Below are 25,562 nucleotides of genomic sequence, written 5' to 3'. Positions count from 1 at the left end.
TACCCTGAGTGGGACGGGTATGCCCAGACGTGGGTGCCGTGCCTGCTGGGCCTAGAGACCCAAGTTTCTTCTCACTGATGCGGCCCAAGAAGGCAGAAACATGTCTGGGGAAGCTTGTGGTCTCAGGCAGAAGGGATTTGACCTAGCAGTTCGGGCTGGACTGCCCCTTTTTGGGTGGGACCAAGCCTGATTTGCATATGGTCTTTCCCCTTCTGTAATGGCTCGACAGCCGAAGAACTATGGTCTGGAGGGTTGCCCAGGGCAATGGCAGAGGTTAGGATTAATTCCAAACCTTCCAGCCATCACTTCTTTTGTTTTGCTTTAGGCACCCCGAATGGAACCGGTATGATCAGAAATGGGTCCCGTGCCTACTGGCCCTAGAGACCCAAGCTACTGATAAGGCCCACTGAGGCTGAAACGTGTCTTGTGGTATCATGCAGAATGGATGTGACCAAGCAGTTTGGGTTGCACTGCCCCTTTTGAGGTGGGACCAAGCCTGATTGCCATATGGACTTTCCCCTTCTGTAATGGCTTGGCAGGCGAAGAACGATGGTCTGGAGGGTTGCCCAGAGCAGAGGTTAAGATTAATTCTAAACCTTCCACCCATCACCTCTTTTGTGTTGCGGGGCATCATGACCACGCCAACACTTGGTGCCACCTGGCAGACCCCCCTCTGCCACAGTTCTTTCATGAAGGCAGATGATGCTATGTTTGGGGGGTGGGCGCCTTCTGTGGGAATGGCGGCCAATTCAATAGCTGACGCTAAGTGTTGTTGCTTTGAATGAATGAGAAATCCCAGTGAGTAGTAAATCAGGCTTCTCAGATAGGAACTAGTGGAAAGGCTGCAAAAGTCTGAGCCGCCCGCGGGCTCCTCTTTTCATCATGGTAATATGGCCAGTACAGTGGACAAGCTGGCAGCACAAGTGCCGTGACACATGAGGCTGTGCTTAGGTGAGCCAGTGGCCAGTTGGCTGATGTTTACATAGGGAGCCGGTGCAGTGGGTTGAAATGTTAAGCTCTGTCTTTCCACAATTAAATATTGCCAATGTTGGAGACAGATTTGCAGTGACAGTGAAAGCAGTGCACGACTTGCTGTGCTAAATGGAGCCTAGATGCCTCTGGGCTAGGGCGCTATATAAATTCCCAAACTAAATAAATAAATAATAAATAAATAAATAATAAATAAATAAATAATAAATAAATGGGAAAATACGGCCGTAACAGCATAATAGTGCATTGCGTTGCCTAACAGTCTTGGCCTACCACTGCGTCAACCGTACGCGAATCCATAAAATGGCAGAACCGATGAGACCTGTGGGCTGACTCTTATCCACCATTGCAACATGTGAGCACAGCCTGTCTCCTCTACCCTCAATATCATCCATGCGCAGAGTCCATACGTATCTGCATTGAAATACCGACAAAACGAGGCCCAAAACAAAGATTTTTTTTTTCTTAAAATTTCGAAAATGCTTCTTCGTTTTTTTGTTTTTTGTCACTTTTTGTCTTTTTTTTTATGTGGGGGAGACCCCCTGCATCCCCCGACACACACCCCCTACCCTTTTATTATTCCCTAACCCAACTCCACCCCCCATCTATTTTTTGGGGGGTAAAGTGCAAACATCCCGCAAAAAAATGTGCTGAAAAAGATGCGCTGTTTTTGGAATCCGTTTTTTGGACACCATGCCGAGGCGTCAGTGCGGCTTGAGTCCCACCCCGCCGTTTCATTATCATCAACCCCATATCGACCCACTGCCAACTCCAGCGACCGCCAGTCACCTTCCCCTGCCTCTCCCGTGGAGCTGAGGCGTCGGCCTGGCCTTAGTTACAGCGGGCGCGTGACCTGAATCCAGCAACACTGGGGGAGGCAAGGCCACGCCCTCGGGATGAGCGTGAAGGGAACCCCTGGGAGGCTGTTTAAGCCTCTGCTGCAGGGTGCAGGGTGCTGCCAGGTGCGGGTCTGATGGGCTTCAACGCAGCGTTGAATAATATGTTTGCCCTGGTGAATAGTTAGCCAGGACGGAGAGTAAAATGGCGGAGCAGTCGACACCGCTGAAAAGAGAACGATGTGGACATTAGTGGAGAATGGACCATTTGTATCACCTGCACTCTAAGATATATGACATTGGGGGTGGTTAAATAATGACATACCTACTCACTCAAGCTTTAGTTATTCCTGCAGCGTCTGAGACTTCTAAGTGCATGTATGCCGTTTCCTCAGCTACCACCTTGGGCCCGGGGTTACTATTTAATAGACACAAGTTAGGCAGTTGCACCCAGGGCACAGCACACTCCTGGGTGACACATTAACACTGTTCGCTACGATATATGTCATGTTGGTTGTTAAAGTGGAATACATAAATGAATAACAATGACAGGGGTGAGATGAGGGGGCAGATAATGACTTAAAGAAGTATTAATGCCCTCCTCCGCCAAAGAAAAGTTAGCGCATGCAACTCAGCATTAGGGCCAATGGAGACGGGCGTGCTCCCAAAATGGGACCCAAACACTTTGCAGTTCCTAATAGAACATTAATTGAGGCCTATAGTAACGGAATCATGCTCCCTGCTCCTCTAGGTTATTTGTCGCATTACGCTTGTGACCTCTTGGCGGCTCGCGTTCCCGCTTCTATCCTTGCACTCGCGAGGATAGCTCACGGGCAACGTGCTCGCCTTGGAAGCAAGACGACACGGAGCAGCGCGTTATAAATAACCTATCCTATGATATCCTTTCCACATGAGGCCCATTACAAGTTTGGCAGTGCGGGAATAAAGTGGGGGTAATACCCTTCGCCTCTATTTTTCCGCCACCACCAAACTACAAGTTTGCCGGTATTATTTGCCAGATGGTAATACCAGCGATTTTTTTGAGGTAAAGTGGAGGATTGACCTCCATCTTCAATCCTATGGACTCCATTAAATGGGGATTTACAACGGCGAACCGCCACTTGTAATCAGGTGGTGTTACCGCCAGAGGTAATACATCCAGTGGTCATACCGACTGACCAAGTGGCGGTATCAGTAGTGCCGTTTGCTGGTGGATTTACCACCGGAATGCAGTCTAACTAGTAATGAGCCACTCTCTTCCCTGGATCCCGCAACAGAATCATCACTGGCATCTGGCTTCACAAAATCTATTGGCAGCCTTTAAGCCTAAAGAGCAGTGTACAGGGATGGCCCCGTCGGTATCTAATACTTTTTTCTCCATCATCATTCTAAGTGTTTTCCTTTTCCTTTACATGAGAGTGGTGTGAGCCAACATTACCGTAGATTTTTTTTTGTATACCATGTCACCTAATGAGATTTCACCGAAGTTATTTCACCAAAAATGGTAGGCGGAAATGGTATATGTGTAATGCTTAATAGGTGGGGTGTGGGGTAAGGGTAGAAGTTAGAGTAGGGAGGGGTGAGGGGGGCTGTGGGGGCTTTCCCCCACATTAAAAACAAAGAAGTAGAAAAAGTAGATTTTGTTTTTCAGTGAAATGGATTCAATGAAATCTCCATTAGGTGAAATATTTTAAAAGAAATAACATACTTTCGTTAGCCAAATCCTGAAGTATCTAAGGATTTGTATCTCTGTAGGAAATGTTCCTTGTCGGCCCGGCTGCAGACAGGCATGATCCCTTCCTCTACCTGAAAGAAGTGCACACACATCGAGACATCCAGAAGGAGATCTTTAGTCTGTTGGGCTGAAGAGTAGACCCTATGGGTGCGGTCTTGAATGATTCAGGATTGTCCGAGAGACCTAAGATGCTCCAGAAAAGCCCATTGATGATTTCTTCCAGTTCCTGCATATGATCGGGGAGACCCCTTATTCTCAACTAGTTAACAGGGGACCCATTCTCTGCATCTTCTTTTTTTTGTAAGTAAAAGGTCCATCTGTTGTTTGAGGAAGTGCATAAGATTCGCAAATTCGTCCTGCAAGTAAGCCTTTTCACAAATGGTGCTCTCCACTTCACCCAGCCTCTTTGGCACCATGATTCTTTATTTCTGCTATAGATTTGGATGGTTCTGTGTGATTTTCTTGAAGTTATTTGGTTGGGGAGATTTCCTCTCATTTTTTATTTTTGTTAGGGACATTTTATCACAAATGTATGCAGCGGGGAGCCCCCCACACCCTTTTCTCCCTTCACCCCACCATTAAAAAAAAAATAGTTTATTAACATTTTTTAAACACCAACCAAAAACAATAACAAACATACAAACAAAACATAAACATCACTCTGGTACTTTCAGCGTGGATTCCACTTCCTCATTGTCCTCGTGGAGCCTCGTCCACACCACTGTTTCTACCAGTGCCCACCTCTGAAGATCCGACCACCATTCGTCTATAGTTGGGCCGCCCTGGAGTTCCATGCCATTGCTATCCTTCATTTGGCCAATATGCACACCAGGTTCTTCCTTTTGGCCAGATGCGTCCTTTGTCTGCCTCCTCTTGGAAAAAGGATCAGTAAGTATGACTCAGGGTTCCATACTTGCATTTGGTTTCCACCTCACGCCACTCTCTCCTTGATTCCCTCCCAAAAGGTCTGTATCACTGGACAGGTCCAAAACATATGCAACATTTCTGCCTCTTCATCAGAGTAGCAGGGACAGTTGCAAGGTTGTCCCAGTTTCATCAGAGACATCCTTCTGGGCGTGAGGTATGCCCTATGTGTGAGGCACAATTGCGATTGCCGAAACCTTGCGTTCCTGGACCTTTTCTTTGGATATCTCAGCACTCGGGCCCACTCCTGCTTGCTAAAGGGCCTCTGGAGCTCCCCCTCCCAGCATTCTCTCATCTGTAGCACTTGTCCATTGCTGGATTCTAGCAACTGTTCATATATCCTGGAAGCCGTGTGTCTTCCATCTGAGATGTCGTACCATGTGTCCAACCCTCCCTTCATACCCTCGTCCTCTGGCCATTCTACCCATCTCTTCTTGATCATCGTTATCATATGGTTGTGTAGGAGAAACTGACCTCCATGGATATCATGGTCCTCCACAATGATCTGGAATTCCACCCATTGTCCCAACTTCCACAGATCCCCTATCTGTGCTACGCCCTTAGCTTCCCACTGGGATCGATAAATTGCAAGGTCTCCTGTGTCCGGGACTACAAAGCCTGCTAGAGGGATCTGTTTTGAGCAGGGATCTTTCCTCCCCTAGAGTTTCCACACTCTACTCCACAGCGTTACTGCAAGTCTGACCATGTTTGGTAGGGTCTTGGTCAATGATTTTTCAATCCAATGCAGTTCCCTCAGATAATACGTCTTTAGCGCCAGCTGGAAAAATATTGTGTTTCTATTGTTGTTTCTTCCCCCAGCCATTTGACCAGAAATTGCAGTTGCCCTGCCAGGTAGTATTTTTCAAAGTCCGACAATCGAATGCCTCCTGTTTCATCGTCCCTTTGCAGAGTCGTCATGGCTATCCTGCACCTCCCCCCCCCACAAGAATTTTTGTGCTATTGTGTTTAGTTTTGTGAAGAAGGCCCTAGGTATGTCATATGGGATGTTCGTGAAATAGTATAACATTTGTGGCAGTACCACCATCTTCAAGAGGGCCACCCTCCCTATCATACCCAGCGAAAGTGTCCACCAGAAGTCCATGGCCTTCTGTGTTCTGTCCAGGGCTGCCTGTGCGTTAATTTTGTGTACCCCCACTGTGTCATGGTGTATTTCTACACCAAGTATCGGAAGGAGCGCATTGCTCACGTAAGACCCAGGTCTGGGAATTGGTCCGCAGGGACCCGTCTTAGGTCCGCCAGGGGAAACAGTGAGGACTTTTCTCTATTAATGGCTATTCCCGAGAGCCTAGTATATGCATCAATCGCTTCTAACAAGCAGGGTAGGTTCTCTCGCAGGTTCTCAACAAAGAGAAGCATGTCATCCGCGTACAGCGAAATTTGATGCACCACCCCGTCTATATCTATCCCTGTTTCCCAATACTCAGCTCTAAGAAAAGCCACTGGTGGTTCTAAGGCCAGTATATATAACATGGGTGAGAGTGGGCAACCCTCCTTGGTACCTTTATATATCCTCCAGACCACTGAGACGTGCTGTCCGGTTTTAACCTTGGCTCTGGACTCCCTATACAGCAGCCTACTCCATTGAAGGAACTCTTCACCTATTCCAAAGTGGGCGAGGACACTCAACAGCCACCCCCAGTTCACGGAATCAAAGGCTTTGACAGCGTCTAGCAATGCTATATTGCATTCGCCCCGTCTGAGATGTGTCCGGTCCACCACATGGTGCAGCCTGCGGAGATTCCACAACGTGTTCCTCCCCGGGACTTTGCCCGTCTGGTCCGAGTGGATCATTGCGGGTATCACCCATTTTAGGACATTAAAAAGGACTGCCGTAAGGATTTTGACATCTTGATTAGTGAGGGAAATTGGCCTGTAGGAGGCGCACTCCAGCAGTGGTTTCCCAGGTTTAAGGATCGAGATAATAACCAATTCCGACATGCTGTCTGATAGCTGTTCCCTCTCATATGCCTTCTGATACGTTTCAAGCATTCTCGATCCTATAGAGCCCTTATACTTCTTGTAGAATTCCCCCGGAAGCCCATCAGGTCCTGGGGATTCGCCTGACAGCAGTTCAGTGTTTATTGATTCAATGTATTCTACTGTAAGGGGATCATCTAGCGATTGGGCCTGCTCCTCTGCTAGTTTCGGCAATCTTATCTCTGCCAGGGCCTCTGCTATATCCCCCGGCTCCATCTCTGGGTTAGGGGCATATAAACTCTCGTAAAAGCGAGAAAATATTACATTAATGCCCTGCTGGCTTCTAACTTCTATCCCCGCCTCATTGTGTATTGCATTGATAGGGTCTTTCTTACTTTCCTGCTTAGTGAGCCAGGCTAGAAGCCTGCCTGGTCTGTTCCCTTCCGCGTGCAGCCGCTGTATATATTTCCCATAGTCCAGTCTTCCCAGTTTCTCCCAAACTTCGACACATCTCAATCTCAGCGACATCAGGTCTCTGTGTTCCTCCCCCATGATCCCTGCTTGACGTTCCCCGTGTTCTATCTCCTTTTCCAGTTTACCAAGCTCTGCCAGGGCCTCTCCTCTTAGACCCCACGTTTTCCTTTTTGCTGCCCCCCTTACTACTATTTTGAACGCATCCCATAGCGTGTCATTCCTCTCTACGCTTCCCTCATTGTGTTCAAAATACTCCTCGATCACATCCTGCAAGTATTCCTCAAACTCGCCCGCCTTCAATGCCTCCGCCCTCAGCCCCCATGTTGGTCTCGGAGCCCTTCTATGAGTGTGTGCCCATGTTGCTAGTATTGGTGCATGATCGGATAGTGTGCATGTCATGAATCGACGTTTCAGTCCCTTCTGGACTACGTGGTCCATAAGACATTGCTACATTCCTTCCAAGGTACACCCAACATGGCCGGCGCTAGTGCATGACTACCGCTCTACTGTTTCCAAGAGTTCGCCAGTTCCTTGAAAAAGGACACACCACCGCAGCGATTTGCGTCTCAACGCTAACTTCCCGAACTTCGGTAAGTGTGGTCGTACTTTCCTAGTGTTAGTACTTTTCCTTTCCAGGTTCTGATTGCCCCCTCCTCTACCCTAGCTGCCTTATTAGTGCCCTCCTTCCTAGGGCCTTGCCGCCTGTAGCACTTATTCATTACCGCCCTTGTGTTTGTCCTGGTTCCTTCCTGGCATCTTCCTCCCGGGTAAAAAAGTGTTTTGAGCAAAACAAGGGTTCCTCATTTTTTTGTAAAGGGGGCTGTGGTATGTGAGGAAAAATACACCTGACAAAAGAGTACACTAACCACTAGCTACCCACCTCTATCACACCATAGGGGCTACTTATCAACAGTATTTCTCAAAGTGGAGATTTCATTAGATTATATCTATCACCACAGTCGAGATAATTTATTCAACATATTTTAATCATATTTTCACAGATCTTAAAATACATAAAAAACCATTTAGGGTGTTCATCAATTGTATATTGCCACACAAAAGAGAAGAAGAAGAAAACACCAATTAGCATTTTTGGCTGTTATCAAAATAAAAATGCCTTCACAATTTACTGACAATTGTTGGTTATAAGTGGTGTTAGTAACAATGTGTGATGATCACATTGCAATTTTACACAAACATAGTATAATGGCATCAACAAATTGATGTGTTTCTGGGGCCAAGGACAGCACTGTTGCAGTCTACAGCTCATCAATATTGTCCCAGGACCCGTCTTCAGGACGCAATTGGTATAAAAAAGGGTGACACTGTGAACATGGCGCCTATGTGTCAGTGTTATCACCTACAAAATAAATAAAACAGGTATAAGACTAACTCAATACATCTAAAAATCTTGTACCAGTGGTGTTATGGAAAAAGTGGAAAGTAGCTAACTTGCTAACCTTATGTTAATTTCTTGGGGTGTGGAGGGCGTGGCGATTGCATTGCTCAATCTAATAATGGCGGCAGTTCGGTCCGTCAAGGTAATTCAGGCTGTAAATCAATAAATATTTGGAGTCAAATAAAAATATGACATGAACTCAATTACTGTCATAATTTTCTCTATTAGTGATAGGTATTTACCGTTATGTATGAATATAGGATTGGGAATACCCAACTTGCGAGTTGAATAATGGACATCTGTTGCATAGATATTAAGGCACTACAGATCCCACGATGCATCAAAGAATCTGTAAGTGATCGAAAAAAGGCAAACAATGTCGTGTTATTTCTTGTTATTCCATGTGTGTGAAACCGGCACCGGGCTTCAGAACGGATTGTCAGTAAATTGTGAATGCATTTTTATTTTGATAACAGCCAAAAATGCTAATTGGTGTTTTCTTCTTCTTCTCTTTTGTGTGGCAATATACAATTGATGAACGCCCTAAATGGTTTATGTATTTTAAGATCTGTGAAAATATGATTAAAATATGTTGAATAGGTTATCTTGACTGTGGTGATAGATATAATCTAATGAAATCTCCACTTTGAGAAATACTGTTGATAAGTAGCCCCATATAGTGTGATAGAGGTGGGTAGCTAGTGGTTAGTGTACTCTTTTGTCAGGGGAATCTTCCTCCCGGGACTCTGCGAATCTTCGCTCTCCCTCCCTGTATTTGACGCATACTTACCTCGGTCGGAAATCTTCTGCATGCTGGCGACGGAGGATACGCGACCATGTCTCTATAAGACCCGAGCTGTCCGGAAGAAGGAGAAACCCCAGTCCAAGACGTCGAAAGATAAACAGGTGAGATTTCAGGCAAAGTGTGACAGTTTGAGACACCAAGGATTGAATATTGATTCTACCATGGAAGCAGCCGTTCAAGACCTCATGAGAGGTATGCAAGAACTCACAACTGAAGTACAGAATTTAAAGGCCGAAAATGCTGCATTGAAACAACTCATGCTCTCCAGGGATTCAGCTTTCCAGGAAAGTGCCATAGTAGCCGGTATTGTGGACAAATATGACGGAACCACCAAGGCATTGCGTTCCTTCCTCGACTCATGTTTAGTGCATTTTGCCTTCAAACCCTACTATTTCTCGACACCCAGAGCTAGGGTAGGATTTATAATCTCCCGCCTTTGGGGAAATGCCTTGGCCTGGGCCACGCCCTTAGTTAATGCAGGGGACCCACTCCTGGACAACCATGAAGGGTTTCTAGATGCCTTTAAAACTATGTTTGATCGACCTGAACAGGTTTACAGTGCCCAAGAGAAGTTACTGGAGTTTCAACAAGGTTCTCAGGATATGTCGTCATACGTCACCCGTTTCAAACAATTGGCCAAGGAGGCCGATTGGGCTCCATAAGCCTGTTTCACATTGTTCCGCCATGGATTGAATGATGAAATCAAGGATGAACTCGCCCGGGTGGTCCCACCAAGCTCTTTCCAGGCTTTACTGGATCTGTCCTTGCAAATTGATTCCCGCATCCAGGAAAGGAAGTCTGAAAAGAAAGACACGTCCCTTGCCAGCAAGAGCTCCCTTGGATTATACCAGTCGTAAGGACACAGCGTCTAATCCCCCACCGGATCCTGAGCCAATGCAACTTGGCTCTTTACGAGGACCCATTTCTTCACAAGAAAGAACTCGTAGAATCGATACTGGACTTTGTATGTATTGTGCATGTGACAAACACCTTGTAAGAAATTGCCCAATAGCTCCTACCAGGCGTTCGGGAAATGACAGCTCCCGATCTTGAACAGAGCCCAGCTTTGGGAGAAAGATTCGTGCTCCAAGTCTTCTCCAAGTAAGCCCAGTCAGCCCACAAGCAGCCTGGTGATTCTTCAACGGTCTCTGTCAACCACCAAAGATGAAATATATTCCGTCCTGGCCCTGGTAGACTGCGGAGCAATGGGCATATTCCTTGACCATGACTGGGCTCTGAAACACCATATTCCCCGGAAGGCAAAAGACATCATCCAGGCAGTTGAAGGTATCAATGGAAATCCACTATCTTCAGGACCCATAACCCAACAAACCACGGAACTGTTACTAACTATAAACAATCACCAAGAGATGTTACACTTCGACATTATAAAGGCTGCTCATTACCCAATGGTGCTAGGCATGCCTTGGCTTCAAAGACACAATCCATATATTAACTGGACAGCAGGTTCCTTGTTCTTAGGATCAGAATATTGTCTTTCACATTGTCTGCTTCAAGGGATACAACCCTCTTCCTCGGAATACCAGGAGACTAAGAGTTTGCCCATTAGTGTGTCTAACGTCACTCAGATACCTGAGCCTGTGTTGGAGAAGGAATTGCTTGCCATCCGACAGGCTTTTACCGAATGGCGTCATCTGCTCTTGGGTGCCAAATATCCGATTCAAGTCCGGACTGATCACTGGAATTTGCAAGTTCTTCAGTCATTGGAGTGCAGAAACAGTTGTCAGGCTCGCTGGGCCTTTTTTTTTTGCTCAACATCAGTTCCAGATAAACCATGTTCCAGGAGTAACTAACATTATTGCTGACGCTCTTTCCAGACGGCCTGACTATGAGCCTGAGGAAACCTGTACCCTTCCAAAGATGTTTCCCGATTCCGTCTTTATTGCCCAGGCAAATTCCTTACTGGATAATATCTGCGCAGAAACACCTCTTTCGGATCTCTGGAGGGAATACCTTAAGACAAACATATGGGTACTCTCGGCTAAAGACGGATACCTTTTTAAGGATAAGAACCTAGTGATACCTACACAAGAACTGAGATTGAAGATGATAAAACACTGCCATGATACCGTCCATTCAGGACATCGGGGCATATCAGCAACTCTGACTCGTTCAGAGGAACTTTTGGTGGCCCAGAATGGCCGAAAATATAAAGAAGTACATCCAAGCCTGCACAGTCTGCAGTCAGAATAAGCATGACAATAAGAAACCAGCAGGACTTCTATATCAACCCGCCTTGCCAGACCGACCTTGGGCGACTATTGCTACTGATTTCAATCGTGGAGCTACCTCCTTCCAAGGGCTTCACGACCATAATGGTGACCATCGACCTGTTTTCCCATATGGCCCATTTCACTCCCTTGGAAAAGCTACCTTCAGCACAAGAAATGGCAGGAATGTTTGTAAACCACATCTTTAGACTTCATGGCCTTCCTTCTAAAATCATTTCTGACCGGGGCCCTCAGTACATCTCCCAGTTCTGGAAATACCTATGCATAATGTTAGGCATCCAACGCGCCTTGTCTTCAGGGTACCATCTTCAGACCAATGGGATTACAGAACGAGTCAACCAAACACTCGAACAATATCTCTGATGTTTCGCCTCCAAGGTACAGGATGATTGGTCTGTCTTGATTCCTGTGGCTGAATTTGCTTACAATAACTCCGACCATGCTGCCATTAAGACCAGCCCTTTCTTTTGCTCCCAAGGATTTCATCCATCTGTCTTACCTACCATTCTGCCTCACTCTACCCCGGTTCCATCGGTCGATTCCTGGATAGAGCATTTGGTCACTGTACACAAGGATGTTAAAGGACATTTGGAAAAGGCCAGGATGGATGTTAAACGATATGCTGATACCAAGAGAAGACCAGGTCCAAATTACGCCATCGGTGATAAGGTCTGGCTTTCCTCCAGACTGTTACCTCGACATTTAAGACCTAACAAGTTGGCTACACGTTTCTATGGCCCTTTTTTGATAAAAGAAATTATCAACCCACTTGCCTTCAAACTTCAATTGCACCACTCCTGGAAAAGGATTCACCCTGTTTTTCACACATCCCTACTGAAACCCTATTCACAAAACACTAGAATCTCTCCTCGACCTACCCCTGTGCTCAACAATGAACAAGTTGAATTTGAATTTTCTAGGATTTGTGACTCCAGATATAGAAGGGGTCGTCTACAATATTTGGTGGAATGGAAAGGATATCCACCCAGTGAATGAACATGGGAACCTATATCCAATATGAATGCCCCTCGCTTGCTACGACGGTTCCACTTGACCCATCTGGGAAAACCAGGAGGATCACAGTTTAAGAGGGGGAATGCTGTCATGAATCGACGTTTCAGTCCCTTCTGGACTACTTGGCCCATAAAACATTGCTACAGTCCTTCCAAGGTACACCCAACATGGCCGGCGCTAGTGCATGACTACCGCTGTAGCGTTTCCAAGAGTTCGCCAGTTCCTTGAAAAGGGACGCGCCCCCGCGGTGCTTCACGTCTCAACGCTAACTTCCCAAACTTCGGCAAGTGTGGTCGTACTTTCCTAGTGTTAGTACTTTTCCTTTCCCTTTCTAGGTCCTGTTTGCCCCCTCCTCTACCCTAGATGCCTTATTAGTGCCCTCGTTCCTAGGGCCTTGCTGCCCATAGCGCTTATTCCTTACCGCCGTTGTGTTTGTCCTGGTTCCTTCCTGGCATCTTCCTCCAGGGACTCTGCAAATCTTCGCTCTTCCTCCCTGGATTTGAACGCATACTTACCTTGGTCGGAAATCATCTGCACGCTCGTGACGGAGGATACGCAACCGTGTCTGTATAAGACCCGAGCTGTCAGGAAGAAGGAGAAACCCCAGTCCAAGACGTCGAAAGATAAACAGGTGAGATTTCAGGCAAAGTGTAACAGTGCATGCTTTGATATGTATCCCCGTAAAATCTTTCAAAGATTCAGTGCCCGTGAATATTCCGTGGAGTGCTCTATAATGTGTGTACCTTCTCTCCTCGCCATGTACCTTTCTCCAGATTTCCGCCAGCTGCAGTCGGTCAGGATCATTTGTAACACCTTGGCTGGGGGTGCCGCCTTCTTATGTTTGTCATCCGACCTATCCAGGAGTGGATCCAGCGTGCAATTGAAGCCTCCCGTCCAGATGAAATTTGTTTCTCTGTACTGGGCCAGTTTGGGCGCAGGTTTCTTGAAAAATTCTGTTGCATCGTGATTCGCGGCATATGTCTTTATCAGGCACACTTCCTTATTTTCCAGCATTCCATGCGCCAGTACCAGTCTTCCTTCTGAGTCACAATCCTGCTTTATTAGCTGGAATGGTACCCCTGGGGCCACCCATATTAGTACTTCTCTCGCATAGTTTGAATATGTGGAACTGTAGATCTGACCTCCCCATTTCTTGTCCACTTTGGTCTGTTTGTTAAATGGGTCTCTTGCAACATTGCTATTTTGACCTTCATTCTGTTCAGCCAGGCATGTACTCTAAGGGCCTCATTAGGAGTTTGGGTTCCCTGAATGGGGAATAACCGGGCCATTCCGACCTTGGAGGGCCCGGTGTTTCCCCATTCAGGGAACACGGACTCAGACCATCCCCATTCCCATTCTAGCCCCCATAGGGCTCAATGGGAAGGGGGAGGGGGCTAACAACAGGCCTGTTAATAACGGGCCCGTTGTTAGCTCCCTGGTCCCTTCGCGGGACCCGCAAAGGACGTCTGGTCTGACCAGACGTCCAGAGCGGGTCCCACGAGGGAACCTCGTAATAGGGCAGTATGGGTTTTCTGGCGCCGGCACCTTTAACGGCGCTGTTAAACCCATACCGCCAGGGTCCTAATGAGGCCCCAAGTCTTTTAACATAGGCGTTGAGCCCCCTAACATTCCAAGTTGCGACCGTTGTCTCATCTGAGCTCATCTCTGCCCCCCCGCCATTTGTATTATCCAATCCTACCCCCCACATCCATTTGCAATGAAATTCATCCAAAAAAGTTAGACAAATTCTCCTTTCAACCAGATATGGTGGAGCAAAACCTCCCATTCCGGAGTTGGATAGTTCAGCAGCCCTAACTGAGTTAGCAGTAAATGAAGGTCATTACTGGCTGCTAAAGCATCTGTTGTGTGCATTCCTTCATGAGGTACATGAATTTGATCTTTCACTTGCTGGCTATGTATTGTGGGTTGATTGGCCAGGCTGCAAGCGTTGATGCTGCCTTCCTTGCTAGGTCATGACTTTGATATCAGATGATTTTAACCCTTTGTTTTGTGTGGTGCTTTGGACATTTAATTACTGGCTACCACTTTACAACTCAGGCGGTCATCGGCTTCTAGTGGGCCGCCAAACTTCACCTGTGAAACAGCAATGAAGAAACAGTGGTAAGCGGTGGTAACATTATCCTTAACTGGTGTAGCTCTGAATGTGGGGAGGTACTCGCTGCAAAAAGAGTTGCCTCTAGTGGGCACTGCGCAAAGTACGTGCCCTCAGAAAAGAAAGTGAAAGTGGTGGGCAGGAGGGGGAGTAATCCAGAAATCATCCTAAGTGACCCAGATCACCCAGCAGGCTGGGAGCAAGGGAGGAAAAGAGGAGAGTGTGCAACCCAAATACACCACTCAAACAAAGAAACCCTCTCACCATACATTTCAGGCCTCACTCACTGCCCGCCAGTACCCAAGGGTACCCCTGCCGATTGCCTCTGCTTCCCAAGACTTCATATATGTGGCTGACTTCATTTAGGGTGATTTGCTCAGATAGCTCCCCTCAGCCGTTCATGCTGGTGATCCGCCATGGCATCGGGTCTGCTGCTGCTCGGCTGCGCTCAAGAAGTTTGGTAATGCCCATAGTTACAGGCCAGAGCGTAGCAAGGGCCTTATCGAAGGCTGTGGGGGCATAAACTGACGTTGTAATGCCCCTCCGGCGAGGGGCTTATTGCCATTAGCATTCCGGGGTGAAAAGCCTTGGCATTCTAATAGTTTGGCAAGGCTTTAAGACCTTTGCCGCGTCAGGTCTTTCACGAACGCAGAAGTGGAAGTGCACATTAGTCATGAAAGACTAGACAGCGCATTCAGGTAAATTGATATGGAGCGGCAGGGAGCCATGTCGAAGGAATGCTTTCTGCTGCTCCATATCAATAGAAGGGAATGCACTTTGTACACTTTTCAAAGTGATGCGGACGTCAACAGCCACGTGTACGTAAGAGGAGAAAAAATCAAAAATCAGAGGAGTCCATGTGTGTTCACTTATTCATCAGCATTTCATGTGGCCTATTCACTGAAAGAGCTGAAATGGCGGCCGAGATGCGGGAAACGCTGTAAAAGGAACGGGAAGGAATGCTCGGGACCGTCGCTGTAAGACGCAATGACGGGAGAGGAATTACCAGCAAGGTAAGGCTCGTAAAAGCACCAAAAGGGTGTGTGGAAGTATGAGAAAATATGGCGGACGGAGTACTAATGACTTTTCAAAAATGACTCTACATCGCATAGGCATCAACCAGAAACCAAGGCTTTATGCAATAATCTCTAAGAGACACTTACACTATATATTCCGTAGAATTTACCTGTACCCCCAAATTCAGCAGTGGGCTAACATTTATCCTGGTGCAGAAAACATTAGTATGTTTCCATTGTGTATTAAGATGGTGGCAATAGGATCTCAGGTTTTATCTAGTTTACTTACCACTGGGAATGTATTATCTTAAGATGTTACTTAATTTTTATTAATATTGATGGTGCAAGCTTTAATTTTTTCGGGAACATGTGCCTTGGTTTTTTCCTTGCTTTCTTTTTATTTTACCTTTCAATTAATGTTTTAAATAAAACATTCAACCTTCAAAAAGCAGAGAAACTGTCTACTTTTTGGAAGTAAATACAAGATGCCTGCATTAGAACTATCTTTTTTTCCTTTAGAAAACGAAACATTAAAATTGCTAGAATGTACGTGTCTCCTTCTAATTCGTCAATGTGTTTTCCAATAGATTGCCATCAAATACCCACATATTTACCTTATTGGTAAGGATTTCAATTAACATGCAAGGTACTTATGCCCCTCAGAATACTTGCCATCAAATGGCCTGGTACTTGCCAGATTGCAAAGGATTGCCATCATCTACCCAAGTACCTGGACCCTTGCCAATGTTTGTTTATTCATTCATATTGCGTGCCAGACCCGAAGGTATAAGGGCGCAGGAGCAGCAGGGTTATTCTCAGCTTGGTTACAGTGCTGTACAATAATTACAGTGTATACATAAGTTACAGCAGTTGCGACAAATGCAGTGGTAAACAGTTTAAAAATATACATATTTACAAGTATGCATAGGATAGGCAGGGGAATTATCGCTCATTGGGCCTCATTCCGGGTTTGGAGCTAACCATGGAGTAATTAGCTCCATGGTTGCCTCCGAAACCGCCCCAAATCCGGCATGGTGAATGGAGTAATTACCGGTCCATTCCAGGGTTGGAGGGACCGGTAATTCCCCATTCACCTTTTGTCCTTCCCCATTCCCATTTCTGCCCCATGGGGCTCAATGGGAATGGGAATGGGGAAGGAGGTAATTACGGCACTGTAAATTACGGTACCATAATTACCTCTGAAGTACCTTTGCGAGTCCCGTACTTAACTCCTGCTAAAAGCAGGAGGTAAGGAAGGACCCGCAAAGGGACCTCGGAATACAGAGGTAAGGGATTACCGGCACCCTTACCAGTGCCGGTAATTCCTTACCTCCAACCTCAGAATGACCCCCATTGTCTTTTATCCACTGAATGTAATAGCGTCTAAAGTGGGGGTAAGATTGAGGTGTCCTTAAGGAAAGTGGCAGGGAGTTCCAGTGTTGGGCTGCTTTCACCTGGAAGCTGTTGCCGTCCGTTTTGGTTCGTTTGGACCTGGGCACTGAGAGCAAGTTGGCGTTGGCGGTTATTGTGAGTTGGTTGGGGGTGTATCTTTTTATTCTTTCGACTAGGTAGCAGGGGCTGCATTGTTGAGGCATTTGTGTGTTAAGGAGGCTACTTTTAGCAGGATTTTGTCAGTGGTGGTGAGCCAATTATGGGCTCTCCTGATGTTGGAAATGTGGTCTCTCTTGGGAATGCTAAGCGCTGCTCTGAGAGCATTGTTTTGCAGAGTCTGGATTTTATTTGTGACATATTTGTTGGCTCCTAGGTAGAGGGCGTTACAATAGTCCAATGTTGATAGTATAAGGGCTCTGGCTAAGGTGGTACACCTCTGGGTGGAGAGGAAGGGTTTGGCTGCTCTTATTAGTTTGCATGTGTGGGCTGTGGATGAGGCCATGGAGCTAACCTGTTTGCGGAAGGAAAGGGAAGAGTCTAGATAGATTCCTAGAGTTTTGACTTCCTTGGCTACCTTGATAGAGTTGCCATCTATGATGAAGCTAGTGTAGTTGTGATCCAGTTTGTTGAGGTTAGGGGTGGAGCCGAGGATAATGAGTTTGGTCTTGTCATCATTCAGGCATAGAGTTTGGGAGGCCATCCATGCCTGGATTATGAGGTAAACCCTGTTCACCAAGGCCAAATCCTTGTTGTAATCTCCCATCAACGGGATGAGGATCTGGGTATCATCCGCGTAATTAGTGTAGGTGATACCCAGACTGTCTAGATCATTAAACAGGGGCTCCATGAACACATTGTACAAAGTGGGGGAGACGCATGACCCCCTGAGGGACCCCGCACGTGATGGGGATTGGGTCAGCGGATGCCGAGGTAGAGAAGACGCGCATAGACCTGTTGTTCAGGAAGGACTCAATACAGCCGATAGCTTATTGAGAGAAATGGGTTGCTGAGTCTAGGTGGTTACAGAGAATATTGTGATCTACTAAATCAAATGCTGCTGAGAGGTCAAGTAGAAGCAGTAGATCAGTTTTCCCGTTATCTCTAAGGGTGACGATTTGAGCCTTGAGATCTATGAGAGCAGTCTCTGTCCCGTGTTGGGGTCTAAAGCCTGATTGCCGGATTCCCAGGAGATGGTTTAGTTCAAGGTATTGTTGCATTTGTAGGTAAGCTGTCTTGTCTAATATTTGAGCAGGAAGGGGACGGTGGTGATGGGTCTGTAGTTAGTGGGTATAGATGGGTCTAGGGAGTTTTTTTTTAGTAGAGGGAGAACCCAGGACTCTTTGAGATTGTTGGGGATGATGCCTGAAGAGCGAAGGAGGCGTTGATGAGTTTGGTTTGCCATCAAATGCCCAGGTATTTGCCCATTACCTAGCGTTGCCATTAACATCCAAAGTATTTACTTGCTTACCAATGATTGCTAGCCTGCCGGTCACTTACTTGGATAGGGAGGCAGGGTCACTAGGCCTAGCATGTCCCGACATGGAGGGTATACCCTTGATGGTGCTTGATGCGGCCGCGTTCGGTCCCGATCGCTGGCTTCCTGGCTGCATGATCATGGGTCTGTGCATGCACGGACGTCCGTGTCCCACCTTCCGTGCCTGTGCAGTTAGTTTGGATTCCGGACCCTTATTAGGGCCCCGCTTACAACAGTGCATCACGTCTCAATTTGTTCAGTTCATTGATCGCAGATAAGCTCAGAATACTTCCTGTTCCTTGGTTCTTCAGTGTTCCGGTTTCTGCCTGGTACTCTGTTGTGCTGCCTTTTTCCTGCTTGGTCTCTTGGTCTGTTCCTGGGTCTCTGTTCCTGCCCTGGGTCTTGCCCTGGTCTCCTGGTTGGTTCTTGGGTCCAGTTCTCTGTTCTGGGTTCTCTTGGGGTGCTCTCCTGTCTGGGCCCCCACCTTCCAGACCACCTCATCCTGGTTCCTTGCCTCCTTGTCTTCCTGCCTTTTGGGTCCCTGTTCCCCGTTTCTTGTTACCGGGGACCTCAGCCTCTTGTTATTGCCTTGCCTAGCGTCTCCGTTTGGTACCCTGCCTCCTGTGACCAGTGCCTTGCCACCTGTGACCAGCGCCCTGCTTCCTGAGACCTGTGCTCTGCACCTACGTGGTGCCAAGCTAGTCTGCTGGGTATCGTGTGGCCTTCCCTGCCAGCGCTTGCACTGTCCTGATGTCATGCTAATCAGGGAGGTGCTGTCCCGTGGCGTTGGGAGCTAGTCCAGCCCCTACCTGTTAGATCACCAGGAGGGTGTTGGGTTGGTTCGCTGCGTTACTACCTCTTCGCTTTGGGATTTGTTGACAGACTGGCTACCTCTTCACGTCAATCACCAGGAAGATCAGACATGCAGCGCCCATGTGACGCTTCATTTAACACTATCAAATGCCTAGGTTCTTGCCCCATTCCCAGGGATTGCCCTCAACTGCCCACGTAGTTCTACTACTGCCAATGATTTCCCTCATGTGTATATCTGCCTAACCCACTTCCGGGGATGACCATCAAATGTCCTGAATTGTGATCTGTTGCTATAGATTGTCATCATCTGTACGGGTTCTTGTCCCATTACCAAGAGTTGTCGACAGATGGCTGGCGACGTGTCCCATTGCCAAGGATCATCACCAAATGCTTAGACACTTCCCCACAATGCTAGGGTTACCAAAAAATACCCAGATTCCTGCCCTGCTGTCCAGGGTTGCAATCATCTCTGCAGTTGTCACCCACTGGCAAGGATTGCCATGAAATGCTCAGGTTCCTGCCCCTTTGCTGCTGCAGCCTTCCTCATGCCCTGCTCCTTTACACTACTCATTCCAAGATGGCTTTCAACTGCATAGGTAGTTGCCCCATCACCGAGGATTGCCATTAGGTACCTGCTCCAAAGTTAAAGGTTGCCTTCAAATGACTAGCTATTTACCCGTTTGCTAAAGCTTGCCATCCATTAACTGTCCAATAACGCTCCCATTTCCTCACAGCCACCCACTGCACCTAGCACCTCTGCTCTGCCAGGGTTTAGAAGGGGTAACACAGCAAAGCAGTATTTTTCTCCTGAGCACAGTCATTGAAAAGGAGTGGCATGTACCAGCATTGAAGAGAAGCCTGTCTCACAAGAAGAGTACAGCATCACTTCCTTCTCTTGGCTTTTCCCATCTCCCTGTTCCGACTGCTTGAACCAGGGGCGAATGGGGCTAGAGGCGAGCAGCAACACTGGAGCTCGGCTTTTGGATGTTCTCCTTCCTATTCCCCATCTCCCAAAACGTACTGCCATGGAAATGCCAGTCAAGGGAAACTCTTATTTCTCCTGCTGCCTGTCTTGTTACTGTGTGGGCAATGGAAGAAAACATTGAGAAGCATAGATTTGCAATGGGAAATGACGTCTGTTGTTGTCTCTTTCCGTGACATCATAGAAATAGAAGAAAGACTGTGATCCTGTCTAATTGCAGTGCAACACTAGGAACGATTAGCAATCTGATAGTTGCGTCTCTGAGGAGCATGCATACGGAATGCTGCAGTTGAGCACCGAAATAAGAATGTGTGCACTGTGAGATGTATGCCACAACCCATGGCTTTCGATCTCTCTGGGTGGTGCTGGAGCCAAAACCAGAAATGGCATCCTTGTTTGTTCTCCAGCTTTTTATTAATTAAATGCCAAATGCAAATCTCAATCTTCAATATGCAATTAGGAATCACAGTCTCAAATGATCCAGAATTATTCTGGCACAGATTGTGCTTGGACTGGGGTATACAGATTTCTCAATACCAAACCTCTAATAAAGGAACACCAATTTACTTCATTTTATTGTTTGCTTGTTAGGCGCTTATACAATAAGAAAATACTATTCAAAGTGCCCACCCGGCAAGGGAGGGTGCAGGAGTGGGACATGCATTAAAATACGCAAAAAACACAATATTTAAGAGCAGTGGGGAGAAAAGGAAAATAGGACGAACCTACTATGCCTTGTGAGTATTCAGAACGTGCAAGTGCAGCAGGGAAGAGGGCAGTGGGGTAAGTGTTGAGGAGTCTGAGCTCATGGGTGAGCCAGAGATGAAATGCTAGGAATGTTGAGTGCTACACAGCCTGGGGTGTAAGTGCGAGTCTCCAGGGCGCATGGGGTTAGTACAAATGCGGAGGATAGACAGAAGCTGGGCCGATTGGGTGCGGGAGGTCAGGGCCCCAAGGATGCATAAGGGACCAGGACACCAATCGCAGCAGCTGTGGGATTAGCAGTGGAGAGAAGAAGGGAAGGAGGAGGTAAAGAGGAGAGTCTTAAGGAGCTTCCGAAATGTAAGAAGATCCTGCTCAAGGCGCAGAGGGAGGGGGGCTGTTCCATAGGAGGGAGCCAGCTGAGGAAAGGGAACAACCACCTGCGCTCTGTTCAGCAAAACGCTTTGCACACAGAGTTGGAGCCAGAGGAGCGTAGTGGTCTAGAGGGAGATTATTTAGTAAGATAAAGTTGAAGATAGTGTGGTCCCCGGGCACAGACAACCTTGTGGATGATGCAGCAGGATTTGAATTTAATCTGTGCAGCAACCGGGAGCCAGTGAAGACTTTTTAGTGCAGGAGAGATGCAGTCCCTGGGCTTAAGGCCAAGGGTAAGTCTTGCTGCCCTATTCTGGATTAACTGCAGGGCTTGCAGAGTGGAAGATGGTAGATTCAGGAGGAGGCTAGTGCAATAGTCAAGCCAGAGAGAACCAGAGCTTGGGTCACATTGAGCATCTGGGGGAAAGTGAGAGAAGGGAGAATTCCTTTGAGAAGGAAGAGCTGAAAGTAGGACTTCTTGGCAATGTCCAGATTGTGACGGAGGAAGGAGAGAGAGAAGTCAAAGATGACTCCAAGGTTTCTGGCTTCAGAAAAGGGCACAGACGGAGAGATCAAAGAGGAAAGCCGGAGTGAAGGGAAGAAGGAGGGAGCAGGGGTCCTGATGGAAAGGATCTCAGTTTTACAGGCGTTCAGGCAGAGATTGTTTGCGGTGCACCAGGACTGCATGGCAGATAGGCAGTCAGGGATGATGGAGGGTTAAAGAGGGTTGGCAGGGTGTACTGATTTGTAGGATTACAATGTACTAAAATAGAATTTTTTAACATTACAGATATTTATACATTCAGAGCTTTGTTACAAGTTGTGCGGTCAATGGGAAAAGCTGGTATTTTAGAATACAGCCTTTTGCATTGTACCGCACACTTATGGGTTTTGTTACCGAAATGACGAAACAATGCCAGGTTGTAAGTGGAGGTATTACTTTCACTCACAATGGCAGTTTTTACCCAGGTGGAATCACTGCATGCAGTAATTCCACCTATGCCCCATAGAGTTCAATGGGACTCCAAAATGTGGAATAATTCCAACCGCTACTTTAATGTGGTGAATTACCGATACTGCATGTGATAATGTTAATTCAGTTTGGTGGTTTTAGCACAGGATTTACTACCAAACTGGTAATGAGGACCTTACAGAGAAGAGACATTTGGGCCTCATTAGAAGCTTAGCAGTAGCTTTGTCGGTAAAACCGGCAGGCTGCTGCCAAATGTCCAAAAAGTTCCGGCACTCGCGAATGGGCAATTACCGGGTCATTACGGCCCTGCCGGACCCGGTAATTGCCCATTCGCAGGCGCTGGAATGGAATGCTCCCCATTCCCATTGGGCCCATAGGGCTCAATGGGAATGGGGAGGTTGGATGCACCGGCACCATTCAGAATGATGCCGGTGCATCCGACATGCCCTGCTCTCGCATGCCATTACGGCTGCCAGGTCAGATCTGGCGGCTGTAATGGCACACGCGAGCAGAACTCGTAGGTTGCTGGTCTGGAAACAACAGTACCGGCAAGCTTACCGGTACAGTAGTTCCCAGACCGGCAAACTTGTAATGAGGCCCATTGTCAATAGAAGTATTCTAATCTGATTTATCACTGTTTGGGGTCCGGTATACCCTGATAGTTGTGTAGCTCAACTGGTAGCGTCTGTAAACCACTTTAGCCAAAAAGTACATACAGAAATACTATTGAACAACATAAAAAATTCCATTTATTGACAGATTCTTATAGAAATGTTACAGATGTGATGTCTCAGGTAACAACGGATTTGGAGCCAATGTCACAGAGATGTCACTGCTAGCACAAAGAAAATGATTCTTAGGTAAGCTAACATGCCGGTGAGCGGCTGTCCACTTTTCTTTCGTCTTCCCCTGATTCACTGAGCTCTCCCTACTCACCAGAGTCTGATGAATCGGTGTCAAATGCCTCCTTCAATGATCTCCTCCGAGTCTTGAAGTCTCTCTTTTTTTTTTTATGGGGAGTGGTCTACCCCAGGAAGGAGCCACCGTTACCGTTGCCCTTTAACAGCAGCAATGAGGCCTCTTTTCTGGGATAGACAGAATGGGGAAAAAGCTTTCCAAGGCACAAAAAACCCCAAGATACGGATTGTAGAGCAGATGCAGTAAACGCAGCAAAGATTCCAATAAATGAGTCTGTGGCCAACAATCCGGGTCCAATGGTAAGAACGGTGTTGTGACCCAGGCAGAGGGAACCGTAGAACAGAAGAACAGGGAAGAACCCTCAGTAAGGAGCAACTGGAGCCGTAAGGAGTGACCGGGGCACTCAGGATAGAGTAGACCCTTTGAAAGAGTAATACAGCGCTGGGGAAGCGTGCTGGCCAAAAAGGAAGGATAACAGGAAGTTACCAGGTAGAAAGAAAAAGAGGGGAGAACGAGAGAGAGAAAGAGAGGCTGCAGAGCCAGCAGCAAGGGAAAGACCAGCGAGGCGAGCTAGCGAGAGAGACACAACGACGCGCAAGAGAATGACGCAGAAAAAAAGGAAAGCGTTCCAGTGTGGAATGAAGCAAAGAGCAAGCAAAAAGCACTAGCGTTGGGGTGGCAGTGAAAAAGCCTAATACTGCAGTTAAAATGCGCTGGACAGCCGGGATGGAAGTGAATAAGAACCTCCCGGTGGTCGCCATGTTTGCAAAAACAACTAGACCGCATGATGAGATGCGCGAGAAAACGCGACGGCACAATCAATGGCGGACCAGCTTCCACTGATGCCAAAGACGCCATGCACTCGGGCGCATGACAGCAGCTTGCCGGGTCGGAGGTGGAGCGGGTGGGTGTGTTTGACTGTGGCAGAGGGGGTAAGGCCTGGTTTGTAACGGTCCAAAGAAACATAGTGATTGCATGGCTAACTTGTAACGTCTTAACTCATGATGCCCAAGTGACCAGTAAGAATGATAAGCTTACCACCAGACTTAAGTTTAAATAAAGTACTGGCTGTCTGGAAGTCGTGTGAAACGTAACACTGTGACATGACCAAACATGGTCACTTTTCCTTATTGTCTGGTGGCTATTGCACCGCTTATTTCCACTTCTGCCTCTGAAAGCTTTCTCCTATAGCAAAGAATTTAGGAGTGAGTTTTGAATTCTGTTAGGTACGCCATTTTGTGTTCCACACCTGGTTTCTGCTCCCGTCAATGTTGACTACAATGTATCCCACTCATTAGTCAATCTGTAGTCATCGGTGCCCCTCTCACTCTCCGTCTGCGTCATCCCGTCTCCCTTCATCTGAGACTTCCCAAGTGCCAGTAATTGCATCATAGGCCAGGATGACAGTAATCTCTACGAAGATGCCTTGTGAATCAATTCCCTCCAACCATTAGCAGACTCTTCCAATGGCTTCTCTTGGCTGCACATTCGGCCTTCCAAGCACCATGGCATGTCACCATCAGTGCACTGATGGGAAAGCACCGGGTTTTTGACAAAACATTGTGCAAAATTTTCTGGGCCAGTTTCTGTGCTCCTGTAGTTAAATACATGTTAATACACATTCCAAGAGCATACACACGGTTCTGTGAGTTAGGGCCCTGCCTCTTTATAGTTAAGGTGCCCAATTTTCTGGAATTCACGTTAATCATCCATGTGTGGAAAGTCCAGAAAACAAATTGACAGAAAATACTCAAGACTTCCTTGTTCTAATTCATAATTATTTATCAGATAAGAGAATTTGAAAGCTCTAGAATGCTGGTAAACCTGCAATGCACTCTCACTCCCTGAAGAGGGACAATGCAGGAACAAGCTTGACAGGTTGCTTGTTGTAGGGAATGGAACTGGTAACCACCCCTTGGAAAAGGGATAACTAGGATTTACACTCTTGCTGTCCTTTAATGACCTCTTGATCGTTGATGGTCAATGACTCACTTCCGAAACCCTGGAAGAAAGTTTGGGAACACCAACCAGTGTGTTGCCTGCTACAGTCAATGTTTCCTTGGTTGCACCTGTTTGACTGCCGGTTGTTGATGCATGAATCTCTTATCTTCCCATCAACAGCTTGTTTGTGTTCAATATGTTGGTGAATTATGTTTTATTCCAGGTCATGGCCAGGACAGTTGGTGCCCACCCACTACCGGTATATCTGTCTTAGAAAATTACTTCTGTCATCAATTTTCTGTGGATACGTGATGCAACGAGCTGACAATGTCCTGTTAAGTATAGGCCGGCGCCTTATTGGTTGTGCATAGCATGGCTACAGAGGCATCATAGCCTAATGTGAAGAGGCCTATGCCACAGGATTAGATATCAGAGGCATTTGCAATAAAATGGCGGAACGATGTATCCACGATTTCTGGAAGAGAGTTGTTTGTCC

At 47.0% G+C, this 25,562-nt stretch overlaps 1 protein-coding gene across 2 annotated transcripts in view; it reads left to right on the top strand.

Annotated features, from left to right (window-relative positions):
• Positions 1–25,562, top strand: part of SLC5A10 (solute carrier family 5 member 10) — a 1,126,075-nt gene that overhangs the window by 116,545 nt on the left and 983,968 nt on the right. The window lies entirely within an intron of this gene.

Source organism: Ambystoma mexicanum, chromosome 2p (genome assembly GCF_040938575.1).
Source record: "Ambystoma mexicanum isolate Mex_15411 chromosome 2p, UKY_AmexF1_1, whole genome shotgun sequence".
Classification (NCBI taxonomy): Eukaryota; Metazoa; Chordata; class Amphibia; order Caudata; family Ambystomatidae; genus Ambystoma; species Ambystoma mexicanum.
The sequence above is the reverse complement of the archived record's forward strand: the minus strand, read 5'-3'. Positions and strand labels throughout refer to the sequence as shown.